General features: G+C 40.7%; 1 protein-coding gene across 1 annotated transcript in view; it reads left to right on the forward strand.

Annotated features, from left to right (window-relative positions):
• The window catches only part of LOC118410354 (small conductance calcium-activated potassium channel protein 2-like), a gene marked incomplete in the record, with an annotated part of 141,176 nt that overhangs the window by 48,851 nt on the left and 74,852 nt on the right, over nucleotides 1-17,473 (forward strand). The window contains 1 exon segment of the mRNA XM_035812037.1: nucleotides 15,578-15,637.

Genomic DNA, 17,473 nt, shown 5'->3' on the forward strand with positions numbered 1-17,473 from the left:
ACGTCACAGTTGACGTATCTACGACACCTTAGAAGACCTCCACAAGTAGCGGTATGTACCTAGGTTTTTATTCGTCTTATACCAATTGTGTGAAGGGTTTGCCATCCAGTGGACCGGAATAATGATGTTATCACTCGGACGAATTTTGTGTCTTAAACAATAAAATAACATCATCTGTGGGGACAAAACACTTGAACACTCATTTCGCTGTTTTTTTTGTTGCTAAAACGATGCTGTTCGTGCACTGTAACCGCATCCTATACTTGGGCATATCTCCCAGCCTTGTCTTGGTGGGTATCACCAAGAGTCGTTGTTTCAGCCATGTACCGTAATAATGTTTACGTAGAAAAAACAATTACTAGGGCAATATTTACATATTCAACTGTGTGTGTAAATGTGTGTGTGCGTGTGTGTGCGCGCGTCCGTGCGTGTGTGTGTGTGCGTCCGTGCGTGCGTGTGTGTGTGTGTGCACAGAGAGAGAGAGAGAGAGAGAGAGTCAGACAGAGAAGGAGAGAGAGATGTGAAGTTAGTTTCAGTCGCAGCCTACATTGCGCCCATCACAAAGTAGCAGTTTCGATCCAATTCGGTCCGAAGTGTACCTACGAAACGGCTCATTAGAGTGTACTTTTGATTTTTCTCATAGTCGTTCGATAGACAGCTTGCTGCGTGTCTCCGTTGAATAGCGCCCATATGTTCTACTCCAAAACAATACCGCAGGGGGTTATAACGACCCATACTATTTACTTTGACTTAAACTACAAACAAGACATTACTGATTATACTGGTAGTCAATGTACACCCCTAACCGACCCAGCGTTTCTCACCTTAAATCAGTTAAGCGCAATCGGTTAGTCTTCGCATGTTAGTTATAACTTGATCCAACATTTTATGACGATGTATTGATGTTGTAGTAATGAGACTTCTGTATCTGTATCTGTATCTCTGTAGCCGGTATAACCGCCGTTCGGCGTAACACACCAGCTTCGCAGGCACGCGGCGCGGCAACAGCTGGTTATATTACACCGATCGACCCGTCACACCTAACTTTTGCACATCTATCTGCAAGCGTTCTTTAAAACTACCCAGAGAAGACGCCCCTACTGTTCTTGGTGATGACAAATTCCACTCTACGATAGTTCAGGACTTCATGGATTTGTACACGGTAACGTACGGAGCCAATGCATTAAACTGTTGAAATATGATAATAGGATAAAGTAGCATGATATATCAGTGTTGCTTTTTATCCCGAAAGATTAATTTTATACCTTAGAATAGCTCTGTCAAAACCAAACATTTGGCTTGCGGGAAAAGCGTTTTAAGCTCAAAGCAAATGAGACGCTCACTCTTCAAGATAAAACAATTACTTTCACGAGTCTGCATTTATAGCTATAACAAGACGTCATGTCATGTGTTTTACACATCATGTCGACAAAGCAGTAACATCTGTTTTCCTTCTATCCATTCGGAGTTCTTGTCGCATCGCCATCGCATACAGTCATCCCTAATTATCCGAGTAAACAAAGAAATATAAACACGTCGCTGTCTTCACCTGCCATCTCTACATGCCCAGATGAAGTTTAGCAAGGCTTTGCAAAAAATTGGTACGGAGCAAAACATTTCTGTGGTGAGGAAGATTAACCAAACATACAAGAATCAGTAGAGAAGTGAGGTGTACTTACTTCTAGATTAGAAGAACTACGCTGGTGTTACGTTATTCACCAGCGCGTCCAAAATACCCACATTGTTACTATTCCTGAAAAAACTATGTCACTATTAAAATCAAACAACCCACAAATCAAATAAAAGTGGCTTTGTCTTCAACTGCAAAGTCAAACCCAACAAAAGTGACACCATATATATTATAGAACGTTTAGAATAACATTACATGCTGTCCCTGATATGTTTTAATTATGACATGTCCATGTGTTGCTTATACTTATAATTAGCATGTATTTGCAATGAACTTTTCATTCATTGTTATCCCCCTCGATATCGGTAACCTATCATAAATGTGGGGAAGTTGCACGAGAATCACCAGAGAGTGGGTAAAGGTGGTATCCCACTGTACTTGGGGCACCGGTGCGGCACTGCGGGGTTCGTTTACTGCGGCACTGTTGTTATTTTCGTCAATTTTTCATAATCTAGATATTGCGCAATACGTAAAAGTATGACTTATAATAGAAGACAACAAATTACACAAAACGTAAGAAAATTCTCTATATCTCTGAAATTCGTTGAGTAATCTTTCGAGCCCCGCAGTACCGCACCGGTGCCCCAAGTGAAATGAGATACCACCTTAATGTGTCCATTCCTGAAAATGTGGATGAACAGAATCTACAGTGATCTACAGTGAAAATCTAATGTAGAAAACAAAATCATGAAAGACGAAGTCACTAATCATGGTATTGAAATCAAATAAAGGTCAGTTTGGCACATGGCCCGTATCCTAAAATGTTCAAAGCTTGAATTATCGATCAGGCTTTTGTTTCATTTAGAAGGTCAGCTATCGAATACATTATCTTCCTGTCACCGTGACTTTGTTTCCATATAGATCTTGATGGTAAACATGACCAGAAGAGGTTGGTACTTGTCTGCAATTTCTCGTGTGAAACCTGCGTAAATCTGAAATCGGAGCCGCATACGATAGCTGATAGTCGTCGATTGCTTGACAGTTCTTCAAAGTACTTAAGGTCATCAGATGTTGGTGGTCGGAAGAATCGATCGACGCGTGTGCTATCAATTTTCCAGTACATCAACGGAAGACTCGGTTTGGCACGTTGAGGCGCACATGTCGTTGCGCAACCCGATGAACAAAAGAGATGTGTTATGAACTATGGGTCCTTGAAATCCAATATCACTGCAGTAACTTCAGCTTGGATGATTCATTTCTTCTGGGTGAAATCTCGAGGGTGGTGTCGAAAGAGTTGAGTAAACAGACAGCGCTTCCCTGGACGTACCATGTCAGAACTCTCTTTCGCCGCTCATAACGAGTAAGATTCATACCGAAATTGCAGCGTTTGATCGACAGAAATCGTGAGCTAAGGTAACGTTGACTCATTGATTTTATCTTAAGAAATATTCACTGGCATTATTTGACGATTTGCTTTCATGTCCAAGAGGTCACTGATATTGTAGATGTGGTATATTAGTATCAAATACAATGAATGTCGAGCTGCATTTTGAGCTTGATTAAGAACCCTCCACACTTATAGAAAGAGTTAGGGTGGTGTGAGTTGATTGACCATTTAAATCAAGTCTCGTATATATAAGGGTATATACAAGTATGATATATATCTATTTATGTATCCAAGGAGGTTAAAAAACCTCATTGATGTATCTAGATATAGAGAGTTTCTTTGTTTCTAAAACTCATAAGGTAAATAAAATGTAAATATAAATTTTAACCTATTTTGCCTTAGAATGTTACTACTGCTATTATATGGTGCATCGTTACGGGGCAACATCCATAAATGTACTTACTTGATAAGTTGATGTTGGCTACACAAAGTTGATTATTGGTTGCCAAGCTTACATAGATCACAACAGTCATAAACAGTCGCCGGGGGACCAATTAACCTACAACTCAGCAGATACCGTTCTGGTGTATTCCGTGACAGCGTTAGACACCATTGTTACATTGCAGTCTACAGTATCAACATCACGAGTCTGTTTATCTTAACAACAGGAGCATCTCATTCACTTCTACTGATAGGTATACTGTTTTGTCACGGACGTGTATTGCAATATTCTTGATTTCACGACTAGTTTGGAGTGTCTTTTCCGCAAGAGAATCTTTGCCGACAAAAAAGTGCATGTCTTTATACCCCCTTTCCACTAGGACGGCGCTCTCGCCGCGCTCGCTCTGTGACCTAATATTTTACAGATCGCTCAACTAATTGAATGTATAGAAAAGAAACGAATTTGTTTACACTTAATGCGTTTTGTTGTTCCCTCAGTCACACTTTTACATGCTGTATGATATACCCAGTATGAAATTAAAGGTTCCACATATCCTATTTAGGTCGCAGTGAGAGCGCATCGCGATCGCCCTCTAGTGGAAAGAGGGCCTAAGTCCCACTCAAAATGACTAAAGGCTCCCTTGTCCTTGCGTCTTGAGATAAATGTAAGACAGTATCCTGTAGATGCACACGTGATAAGATATCAATCAAGCAGAGCGCCTCTACCCTACACGTATTAACAGAGACATAATCTAATCACACAGAACGGACTGCTAATGTCTTAAAAGGCCGGAGGCGTCTCCGATAGATCGACCGGTCGTCTACCCACAAATGTGCCGATACCAGCCCAGTCAGCAGGGCGATGTCTCCTGTAACAAGGTTATAAATCAATTAGAGGACAAGTTTCTCATTACAAAAACTCCGTGCGGAGGATTGCAAACAGTAAGTTACACCACTGGGGCTACAAAACCTTTTTTTTGTTGGACCGATCCTGAAAAACCGGGCCTGAAAAAAATCAGTGGACCGGATGTTGGACCACATAGGTTACAAATCGCTCAATGAATCCCTTAGATAAAAAGAATTCATTTAAGAATTCATTTACGTCCTGTGTTTTTTGCTGTCTTTTGAATTATACTTTGACCTCTTGCAGTACAAACATATAATCATAAAGCTCAGCAATCAATATCTACTGAAAGTATCTTAATACAGTGGTGAAGGGCACAGTGTTCAAACTCAGTCTAAAATCATAAGGTGTGCATCAGGCTGATTTCCACATGTTGCAACAACAGGCCAGTCGTGTGGACACAGTCCCTGCCGTGTGCAGTCATACATGTCCACTGGTAAGTGCGCGGAGACACAGCACATTCTTAAGGATATAAATCATGGATGAACCATGCGGATCGTTTTCTGGCTGTGTAATAAACTGGCTCTAATCCAGCAAATACATTAAGTGGCTCAGCAAGTGTATATCCTAGAGCCATTTAACTCCCACTACGGTTGTTATTGCTTCTGTTTCGATTGACAGATAACATGATGCATTAATTCATAGCAATTCATCAGTATTGAAATAAGTTGCAAGGTAAAAGACGGGTAGATGATGTAGATAGGGTAGTGTATGATGCTGATGATTTAGTCCAACCCCAACCCTAACCCTAACCCTATCCTAACCCTAACCCTAACCCTTACCCTTAGCCTTACCCTAAATAGTAGCTGTCTTACTGCACCCTGCAAGACGGCAGGCAGCGCACACGGAAATAGCTACGAGGGAACCAACTAGCGTCATTCTGCTGAGTGTAATGCCATTATGTGCATTTCGAGTGACCTAGTTTGGAAACAGGCAATAACAGGAAGCTATTCAATTGCAGTTGCAGTGTACATGATGTGCCCTAATTTAGTCAAATGCTGTAATCAACAAGGATATTGTTTGTTGTATGTTCGAAGGTTGTTATCTAGCCTGACATTAGATCAGATAGAGGGACAAAAACAAGTTGATGTTGATAATTCCCTGAAGGAGTTGGTACAAGTAGGCTTATGTATACAAATGGTGAGCTTATGTTGCAGCGTTTTAAACGGAGGTAACTGATATGCAAATTTGTTTAGTATTTAACGTTATAGTTAGATAACGGCAGTAGACGTTATTGACCATACTTATTTGCATGTTTGTATTACTGAGAAACTCATATCGACAAAGCAGACGAATGTTTATCGATGTAATGAGGCAGACGGTATAACATTAGGGTCTGTTGACGGATCAGTTATTGTGCTGCAGTTGTAGCCGCCACTTTTTTCATTAGTCATCGTCACTTTGCATTAAGGTAGTTTTTGTCGTCACGTTCGTAATACCCCCTTTCCACTAGGACAGCGCTCTCGCCGCGCTCTATCTGCGACCTAAAATTTGACATATCGCTCAACGAATTGTATAGAAAAGAGACTAATCTTTTCACACCTTGTGTGTTTTGTTGTCGCCTCGGTCACACTTTTACATTTTGTTAGATACACCCAGTGTGAAAGCGAAAGATATGCATATCCTATTCAGGTCGCAGTGAGAGCGCAGGGCAATCGCCGTCTAGTGGAAATGAGGCCCCAGGCCGTGCAGTGCCTTGTAGCCACATAGGACAGCAGGTGTCCTTGCTGTCTCTGTAGCAGGGCATGTTTATGCACTTCACTTCACTTCACTAGTGGCAAGATGAGATGTTTTTACATGGAGGAGGTTGCTAGCCCTTCCCCTTTAACGTGCTCGATGCGCCTCCGCGAGACGCGTGCATCCCCAACTAACTTGAGGAGATATATACACTTCGATCACGTTAAAGATAATCCCAAACGTATCGAAAAGAGAATGGGTCCATCCCAGTATGAGTGGATCAAGACTAACGATCTGGCCTTACGAAGCTTGTACGTACAATGTATGCAAAGCTGATGTGTTTGTGCGGTAAAAATGCGGTTTACAGGTAGGCCACGTTGATTGGATTATATGGACGACATCCTATTGAAACTCCAAAACTGATACGAGCATGCGAATAAAAAACGTTTGCCCAAAAATGAGAGTTGCCTTCATTATGAAACCTAAGTGGAAGGTTAAAAAATGACCGAATGCAAGGAATGTGGTATATCAAACAATAGATTCTTCATTTTAGTGCTTTCACGTCTTATTCCTTGATCTTGGAATTGGCACTGGCATTTTATGATATCAGTATACTTTTCCGGATATATTTGTGCAATCTACGGCATATATTTGCTCATTTTGCAGCTGCTTTGTACGACATACTATATGGATCAAACCCCTTTTTTCTTTGGAAGCGGCCGAAAATTTATGCCTGCGCGGGTGTCATCCACATAATCAAATCAATGTGGCCTTATGTGAAAAAAAAACCTAGATGAGACAGCAATGCGGCACGGTGTCTCCAGATTATCAGCCATCTGTTCTGTGTCTGCCAAAACGTCACGTTAAACGCAGATCGATTCTTAGCTTGATGTATGCAAATGAGATCTAATCAGAGTTGCGACCATGACAAAGTGAACGCATCATTTGGCTAATGCTGCAGAGATAAAACAAGTCTATCAAAGTTTACTGCCTTTCCCATACGCCATCACCGATGGTATTTAGCTATGTGAAATAAAATTTGATGGTATTCGTTGGTTGACATAAATCCATACATTGTACATCCAGACATACTGCTAATAATCCGCTTTTTCTGCGGGCTAAGCAGTACCAAAGATGATGATTGTAGGAAACATGTGATTTTATTGCGGACTGAAAGTTCAATCTTACAAATGTCTTACAATACAGAGTTAACCCTATTTGGGGGGGGGGGGGGCTAAAAGTGCCTGTGCCAACTTTGACGTCGTATAACTGCCTAACGACGTGTACTAGGACTCCCGAACTTAGTGACTTTTGCTAAACTTTTGTTGGCAACATTTTCTATAATAAAACTTTGAGTTTGTAGGCAACATGTAATTCTATTGGAGACTAGAAAAAATCAATCTTGTAAATGTCTTGCAATACAAATTTAGATTTAGGTGGAACCTGAAAAACCTCAAAGGCGGTGGCCCTATCGTCTTTTAGAAGCTGCATGGGCAGTGGTTAGTTATCCTATCCTGTGTCTAGGGCAAGGTGTGGGAAAATGGACCCCATCGCTCTCCTTCCATATCTCATTTTCCCTCCCCAACCAAAGACATGCACTCATCTTGGCACCTGAATCTTCCCACTTCACTCAGGTTAAAATGAGCTCCTAGCTTCGCGATCGGTTAGGGACGTTCTTCCGATAGGACATTAAAACGAAGGTCCCTTGTTTGAGGACAGCCACGCCTCGAACAAGCGAAAAAACTCAACACACTTGTCGAAAATAGTAGGGGTCCTTCCCGGTGTGAGTGGATCAATCAAATCTGTCCGGATGTGCATCTTGTAATCGATCCTCATAACAAACCTGGTGTGATACGCCATGAGGCGGTTTAGCGGGTTTCTAACACATATATCTCAGATGCACCGTTCAGCTATTTGTTTTAGTTATGAATCTTATTACTTCTGCCATTTTGTCATCCTAGGGGTTATTATCACGTACTGAATGCTACATACGCACACAACAGGCGACCAATTAAAGTTACGAATTCTGGTGGCCCTCGGAAGGAATGTATGACTCGACTATGAGGCAATGAATTAGTAAAAATACTGAGTCTCCTTTTTATGTAGTATCTGTTGTATCTATACGACTGTAGTTCTGAAATTATTGCTTATTTATCATCATGATGTGCTGTGTATGTGGTGGGGAATATAATGGCAAGTTATAGAAAGAACACTGACCTTGTATCAAGCAGTTCTCTGGCACACACAAGCACAACTTTTATTGATAATCCATTTGTTCCTTGCTCGATTGATGAATCTCTGAAGTGAAATGATCTTATGATATGTGAGGCAAAGATGTAGACTAACCCACATCCTCATTATTAAGTAAATAAAAAGTAATTAATCGTCCTTGTTATGTAAGGGTATGCTGTTTTTACACCCAATTTACGTTACTGTAGTGAGACGTTTAAGTGACGTTATGGTCTTGAAATCTAGCTTCTTGATCACCCGAATAAAGCAATGAAAGTCTTCAATATTTTAATGACAAACGTTGGTTTAAAACGATTATTGTCGAACGCTACACTTATTGTTATTAATTAGAACACGTAGCTGAGAGACCTAAGCAGCGTGAATAATTCTTGCACGTAATGAGTTTAGTCCAAATAGGTGCATGATCTCCTCAGAGAGCGTAGTTTGATTTGATGCTAACGTGTGGGAACCTGGATTCAGTAATGTCCTTAACTCCTGTTACATTCGTCTTTTCCCTGGTTACCCTCGTGCATCAGTGCCTGGTGTCTGTACATTATTGTCCTGAAAAACAATAACCCTGGCTGGAAGGGCTTGTGGGATATCGATGCAATTGGTAGCAGTTTTAGAGATCCTGGTTCCAAATAGTTGCTTACTTGGACAACACGGAAAGGACATCTCAGTTGAAGCTGCAGCGTCTTTAATTTCGGAAGGGGTGTGAGAGGACTCCTGTGTTCTAAGATGTGTTTCTAGTAGGTTAAAGGGAGAAGACCTAGCAACCCCTTTCTGCAGAAACCCTGCTACTGAAACAGTACGGACATTTGGTGTGCTATCAGGCAGGACGTGAGTCTGAAGGAACGAACAAACGAATGTAACGACTTGTGAGCAGACAAATCAGTCCAATACCGTCTCCTAAGGGATAGTGGCACTGTAATTACGTGGTTCATATTTTCACACCAGCTTTGGGTTGCCGCTGATCGATTAACGATACCGCTTCTATTGTACTGAACCCTTTGATGGAGAAGATTTACCTTTTTTGGAAAGCGAGGATTTCTGTCCTGTGCGTCACCGTCATGCAAAATCAGAGGCTTCACAATGCAAATGACGCAGTTTCTAATTCGCTGTCCGCCTGGCGTCATGAGACGTTCAAGTTTGCTTGATCAGAAAATACCATGTGAGCCCCAGAAGAGATCCTTTCATATTAGGTGCCTATAGGGTGTTGCAGTAGTACTTATAGCTTGTATTCTGTGATGATTACGATCTCGTTATGAATGCTGCATTAATGCAGTGCTCTTTTAAGCACACCGTAAAAATAAGATCGTACAATACTTCTGCGACGAATTTTGCATACCGTCAACGTGTACTGCGAAGCTATATGTACCTTTCAACATAATCAATTTGAATTTCCTTTCTTTTATACACGCAAATACTGTTATATGACCACCAGGGATAATTCGATTTAAGATTTTACGACGGTTTTATGGCCACTGCTTTTTTTTAAGGAAACGGAATGGGGAAGAAATTGACAAGAGTAAGCAATAACGGGGGGAAGGAAGAACAATTAAAGCGAGCGCCACCGATCATCGGGAAAAGCAATTTGTCCCTGAAGTGATGGTCCCTAACTCTGACAAATGCTGTTTAGCCGCTGCCAATGCTACCGGTAATGAAGGAGATCAATAAGAGAGTTATGTAAATCAGGCCGGGTGTCGTACGTGGTAGGGCAGAACACCTGACAACGCCATGTCACACGGGTTATACAGCTGATTGTGTCTTCGTGATATGGCTGAGGTCACTGAACCCTTGCTCCCCACTGGAGCCAGGGTCGCGTTTGTGCCTTACTGCCGTTGCATAGACGATGAAAGTATCTTTTGGGGGATGTTCCACATGTTCAGGCAAGTGTTTCTAATGATTATTCAGGTGCCCATGATTTGTAGCCAGGCCCTTGTTGGAATGAAGTTTGTTGGTACGATATCTTGTTCTAAATTCATCTATATCGCTATCAGAATGATATTCTGCTTACTGGTACGTCAAACTGTCCGGACAGCCCCTATATGTATGATATTATGATTAGTATATACATAATATGAATGTCCATGCTTTATGTATCAAGACATCTTCTGTTTTCGTTACAACATTCTCGTGTGGGTTGAAGGTACCAGAGTTCGACTTGCTTGCGGATTTATTGCCTTTATGTCCGGAGGAATTGTCTGGCATTCACGTCAAATGATGTGGGTGGACACTAGTACTAGTACAGAAACTGTAGATTGAGGCCGCTGCAGACTGGCGCCGGCAGCCACGGTCTTCTCACGGTTTGGTTCTGACGAGCAAACAGCGCCGTGGTCAATTTCAGTCTCCTAAACTGTCATCGCCTTTTAAAGTGACACGCTCCGTCTTTCTGTAGTACGCTTTCTTCATACCGTAATGTTTTTTGGAGTAGTTATTAAAAGGTCAGGGTTCAGGTTGTTTGACTCCGTTTCGAACCCGAGTTGTGAAGTATTTGCATCTTTTTAAAGATATTATTTTAAACATTCATCACCATACATTTGTAATTGAAATGTTGCTTCACATGCGTTTTGCTTCTTGTCAGAAGATATGAAATGCTCGGATACGATATAGACAGGTCAGCGACATGGCGATGACCATTCGAAAGGGCGACGACCATTTACGGTACGGAAAATCTCAGCGCTGTGATGCGATAAATTTCCGTCTAGCCAACAGGCACCACGAGACAAACTCGCAGTGAGACAGTTAGCTATAGGGTTTTCTCATCAATGGATTTAGAAAGAATGGGTTCGTAACGAATATTGATAGATGGGCATGAAAGAATTCTAACTGTGTTTTTTTAGCATATGGATGACGTCAACAAGTTTTATTGGCCCTAATTTTATTTAGACAAATTACTACTCACCACAAAATATTGCTGTCGACTTCGATATCTACGTAAGCCCATAGCTATTTGTAGTCAACCAATCTGATTAGAAAAGTTTATTTCGTATGCAGACAATATAACGCAGGTCACGTTGCTGATCTAGTTTGGGCTGAGTTTTCACTTAATCGATAGTAGGTAGCGGTATATTGCGTCACTTTGGAGAAGATTTTCATAATCAAGCGGAGCAGGATCATGACTAAGGTCCCCAGTTGCTTTGATCCATAGATTACAGAAAAGTCTTGTGGGGATAACTCCACCATATGTGTATCGATATCACTACTTGCAATTCAATCACAATCCAATCGAGTATTATCACCTGCATTTACGTACATTCAAATTTTATTTTATGTCCAAAACTTTTTGACCAAACTTTTTGAAAAGCTTTAATAATGATTAATTTCTCAACATCAACCTATCAGTTCTAATACTTAAAAACTAGTTTTTTTTTGGACTCATGTGTATAGTTCATAATTGCTTATAATCTGCTTCGCTTGTTTTGGTTTTTATGTGTTTACTTATGCATTGTCTGGTGGTGGCATGAGCGTGAGTCGCAATGTCTTGTTGATAAATGTTGTAATAAAAATAAAACAATCCATGTGTCCCGGAAAATACACTAGATGACGACAAAATCTGCTAAAGCCTGTCCTAGTTTCCGAACAGCCCAGGACGTTGACAGAGCACACGCGTGGGACTTGCTCCTATTAGCAACAAAAGAGAAATTACCGGATTCGCCCCAGATTTATGCTCCGATGTTGATGGATGTTTTTGGCGCGTGAAGGAATAATAGAGACCGATGCCGCGCATGCGTGCTGGGGAGGCATGACGGACGGAAACCTTGGCGGTCGATATTAGAGACATATTCTCTGGTAGTGCCTTTGTTTTGTGGAATGTAACAACTAATGCTGGTTGATTTGAAGCGGAAAGAAATGCTGAAATGTTGGATATGAAACATAAATAATTGCTATCTATGGATATATTTCCACTGGATGAAGCATTATTACTGAATTCGGTTTGCTTTTAAGAGCCTTGAGCATACTTTTAGATATTTTGAGTGATATCAATTGTGTATATCCTCGTTTGGATGACACGAAATAGTTTAACGTTATGGCTAGTGTCAATGTAGAATTCGAGTCTTTGGACAATACGACCTTGAATTTTCCAATTTCAAAGTCACTGGTACTAATTGTCGTCCATAAATAACAGTCTTCACCGTAAATGATAATGTCCATAAATAATACCCCGCACACATCATAATCTCCATAAAGTGTTCCTTTTCTGCATCGCTGCGTTCACTTAGTACATGCGGCAAATTAGACATTCATCCATCCATCATTCCATCCAACCATATATCCGTTCATCTATTTATTTGTCCATTTTATCTGTGCAAATGTTGTAAGCAAATCAACGGTACATAACAAGCTTTGTGTTGTGCACGAATGCCGAAAGATCCTGTATTTTCCAAATCCCACTCTTTTGCGACGTAGAACAACAGCATGTAATGGTCTCTGGTATTGGAATGCAGTGGATGGTCTTCCCGAGTAGCATGGGTGTCTCGGTACCCCTGTGTTGAAAATTAAAAGAAATATGAAAACCATGGTGCACAACCACAGCAAAAATATGTGAAGTGTTATACGTAAATCACAGTATCGTAACAGTTTGGCCGTTTTACTTCAAGTTAAATTAATGATTGTTTGCTTATAGTGCAAGTAGAATAAACTACTCATATGGTGTAACAGCCTTGCACATCAAAGGATTCAATCACTCCAACTAACTAAACAAATATTATACAAATTGTACCACACTGCATTGGTGTGAAGATTAAAAGATAACATTAATATGTGACGACGTGTCCACATCTGTCACACTGAAAGAGATGGTAGACCATTTTTAGTCCAGCTGTCTAAACATGTCTAACGTAAGCACTGGCGTGATGTCGTTTCAGAAATGCAAAACTTTATTTTCCTAGCTTCCTACGCAGACCGCAGACCTTCAAAGGGTGTCTTCGTTTATTTGTGGGGAGCGCTGATCCGCAATTTTCATTATCGTTTACGTTTTTTTTTTTACCTTCGCCAAGAAGGTTATATTTTCGGTGTGAATCATTATGACTGGCTGTGTGTCTGTGAACTAAACAACTGGAGAACTTGGATGGATCCGAGTGACGATATTTGAAAGGTGGATAGGGGTCAGGGAAACGAAGCTAAAGTTCGATAATAGGGGCCTTCAGTGGCTTTTTGTAGTTGAACGTCCGATAACCTTTCTTCTGGAATTGCCGTGGTTGTGCCCGTGATTTTCAAGAGGTAGATTGCTCTTGGGACAGAAATTGAGTAAGCGCTGTAAGTTTAAGCCACCTAGTTTCTTTGGTGGCTCTCTCAATGGTCTCAACTGCTGCAATCAACCTATAGTAATCGATCCGAGCAAAAAATTAGTATAAACGCAACAAAGCTGTTGACCCAGGAAGTCACTCTTTTGTTCTTTCACAATATGTCAAAGACTGAGAATGTGTACCGTTGGTTCCTTAGCAACATCTGATTGGCTGTGAAGTGAGCGTTTGATTTCTGTGAATTAGATTCCATGGTAAGCCTGCTAGCCATCTTTTTTCTAGCCCGGTCCACTACTTTGATCGCTTCTAAGGATTCCCCATATAGACACGACAGCTGGACATGTAGGGATTTGAACCCAAGACATTAAGATTCTTGGTAAACAAAAACCACAATGCCATTTGATCATATGTATGCTTGGTAGTTAATTTAGATTGATTAGACCAGTTTTCCCGAACCAAATCTGTGGTAGTTTCGCAGTGGGTCTATTTCGCGAGACGAGGAAAATGAGGTGTGTTTCGCAGTGTTTGAAATTGTTGAAACAATTCTACAGTACAGCACAAGTGCATTGGGCGCGTCCATTCCCGGCGTCACAAATTCTCGCTGGGGCGGTCGCTACAAAAACGCGAAAATAAGTTTCCAGATTTACAAGTTTTACTAATAATATATCTCTATATGACGTGCACGTACGAGCATGAAACAATATACAGTTTGGACCTTATGGCAGAAAAAAAAAATTATGAATTCCCTGGTATGAGCTCGAGAACGAGCTGTTTCAGATGAGCATCCATTGTTCTGCATTGTTCTCCATATCATAGCCATTGATCCAAGTTTACTAGAGGTATGCATGTATCAAAATTTATTCTATCTTTCCTAAACGTAGTCAAGTGATGGAGGAAAGTTCTTAAAGTGGGCTTCGACTTTTTTTCGTCGTCAAAAGTGCCATGTCAGTACGGGTTAATATCGCCAGGGAGAGCTTCTAGTTCGCCAAACCACATATAGTAGAAACGAGCTAGTTCTCTACTCTCCAAGCAGAGGTTAGACTCCGTCTGTTCTTTCACGTTTTTTGGTCGTTTTTATCGGACTTTCTATTTTGTACTCTTTCTTGATGTGTCGCTGAAAGAGTAATCATATAAAGTGAACTAAATTCATGCTCCAGCTATCCGAACCCTTTTGAACCTCAGCGCGCAGTCACCCCTCACTAAGACACCCGGGGACACAGGGTTCCGTTTAGAACGTGTATGTAGTGAATGCAGTGAGGCTGCCGACTACTTTGTTATTTAACACTGTTTTTTGTTTCAAAGATCTACAGTCTGAGGATATGTACTGTCGGGTCCTAAGCAACGGGTGATTGGCCGTAGAGTGAGCGATTGATCTCTGTGAATTAGATTCCACGATTTACCTGCTATCTATCTTTGATCAACTTTTTTGATCGCTTCTCTGCCTTCCCCAAAGGCACGGCATCTGGAAATGCTAGTGGTATGAACTCAGAACCTTCTAGATTCTGTAAACAATAACCCTAATACCCCCTCACATTAGGCGAAAATCGATCGGACGACGAGTCTGCGAGCTCCAAATTACGAGGAGGCATGACTCTGAGTTCCCCCCTTTCCGTCAGGGTCATGCCTCCTCCTAATTTAGAGCTCGCTGACTCGTCGTCTGACCGATTTTCGCCTAATGTGAGGGGGGTATAACCACAACCGGGGCCGCATAGTTACCGGTTAGAACTGCCTGTCACACGTACTAACTGCACGTACAACTATACCTGCTGTCATTGTTTGCATAGATGTCGTTTGGAAACCATCCTACGTCATTTGCCAGCAAACATTTGATCTTGGATAATCCCACATATCCTTTGGTTATTCCTAATTTTGATTAACAGTTTCATGATGACTCAGAACAGTATACCATATGTGCAGGTTAAGCTGAATGCAACGAAGTCACTGAATCAATGACAAAATTAGACGTTAGATGAGCTTTTTAGTACATATATACAGCTAATATGCCTTTTATCATAGTTATATGATCGCGAATAGGGCATAAAACAAGTTTGTTTGTGTTTCAGGCCTCATCCGTAAGAAGCGACACCAAGAGATGGGTATAGGAAATGCAGAAGAGACAAAGGGTAGGTGTGATGTTCTGTCATATACACTGTAAATCTGTGTTATATCCATGCTTTTATGTATTATCATAATGTTGAAATATACACAAAGGGTTTAAAATTGTGGCAATGAAAAAACATTGACATGGCGACGGTTTTATGGTTCTATGTATCAATGTACGTTTGATGGGGGTAGTGTGTTTTAGTATTCTATCATTCTATCCTTTGACCTGTCTCTATTCATAAAGATTGTTTTGCGTGATGGATGTTTGTAGGGTATTGTGGTTTTAAAAAACGGTCTCTTGTGAACGAAGACTGACGTATTCTAAATGTTTCTCAATGATTGTACAAATATGGTCTTCACTGGCATAGATAATATCACCTGATCGTCTTCTCTACCTTAATAGCAAAATATGTTTAAAGTATGAAAGTCGTAGCGAAGAAGGCTATTCAATTCAATACTGAGTGTTGATCCTGACGAAGGCGACAGTGGTCGTTGAAAATTTAATCCTCGCATAACTTTGTGTTGGAAGAAAGTTTAACATTGTACTATGACTACTGCCAACAGATTAGCTTCCACGACTAATAGCTATAGCATTTCCTCATGACTTATGTAAATGACATCGTAATTTACATACTAGTAGTTTAAGGCTGATAATGTTCAACTAAACGTAGCTGCGAAATGTTGCAAGAATGACATTCCCATCATTTATTATCATGGTATTTACTATTGTATTATAACATTTGAGGGTTAACTATACAAATTAGGTAACCATTTGCGTGCATTTACACAGGTCATATGTTTCAGTATTCTATCATGAATTGCAGTGAATTTAGAAACTGTCCTCGTAATTCGTGGTTGTGCAAATTACTAATTAGTCCCTAATTGGCGCAATTAGTATTTTAACTATGTAAAGCGTCTCCAAAGCTATCTAGAAACAAAAATCATGACGATCCGTCAACATGTTTTCGAGTAAATATATCACCCCTCTAAATGGATGATATAACTACGCACGAGCGGAGGAATTCCTGTCGAATTCTGTGAATTCTTGCCAATCGGACGTACACTATACTGTTAGGATAGCCCATGAGGCGTCGCCAAAATATTCCGGGGCATTGTCTAGATTCCACTATTTCTAATCTTTCTTTCTGAAGAAGTTCCAATCGGACAACGGTCCATTTTGATGGTCCTCTTACTTAGATTCTTTCTTTAGTTATCTCTCTTAGACACTAAATTAGAGCAACGATAGCTGCTCATCTGGTCTGATCAGCCTTGACTTAAGATGCGTTTCCCCAATAAACGCATAGACGGCGCTTTTGATCAGCACTGCCGTGCCATTGCTCATATAGTGTTGTGTGCTGTTTGCCAAGCGCAGCATGACACACATGTCGGTAATAAGGAAGAATTGGAAGAGAAAATAGTTCAAGAACAGAGAGGGCCTCGCGTTTTATCTGAGGTGTTGAAGGTGACTGTAATGGGGGATAACGTAGAGAATGAAGTGATAGTGTCATCAATCTCACAGAAAATATTTTGAGTGGCTGTTTTGACCCCAAATTCATATCCTGTCTGAATCTGAATTTTACAGCGACTGATTGTTATTGGCACATAGCATATCACAATAGATGTCCCAGCTAAATTATCATCTTAGTAATTTGCTATCGAAGAGGAAATTGGGCATCCCAACGCATTGAAAGGATTTTAGTATGAAGCTATAACAACAGATAAAGACTTCATCTGCGTACGGCATCTGCATTACTTATTTTTGTCTTTTTCCAATAATGTCAGATCATCTTCAGCATGTGACGCTATGTCAGTATTTACTGATGTATCTACCTATTTACACTCTATAAACATTGCCT

Source organism: Branchiostoma floridae, chromosome 2 (genome assembly GCF_000003815.2).
Source record: "Branchiostoma floridae strain S238N-H82 chromosome 2, Bfl_VNyyK, whole genome shotgun sequence".
Classification (NCBI taxonomy): domain Eukaryota; kingdom Metazoa; phylum Chordata; class Leptocardii; order Amphioxiformes; family Branchiostomatidae; genus Branchiostoma; species Branchiostoma floridae.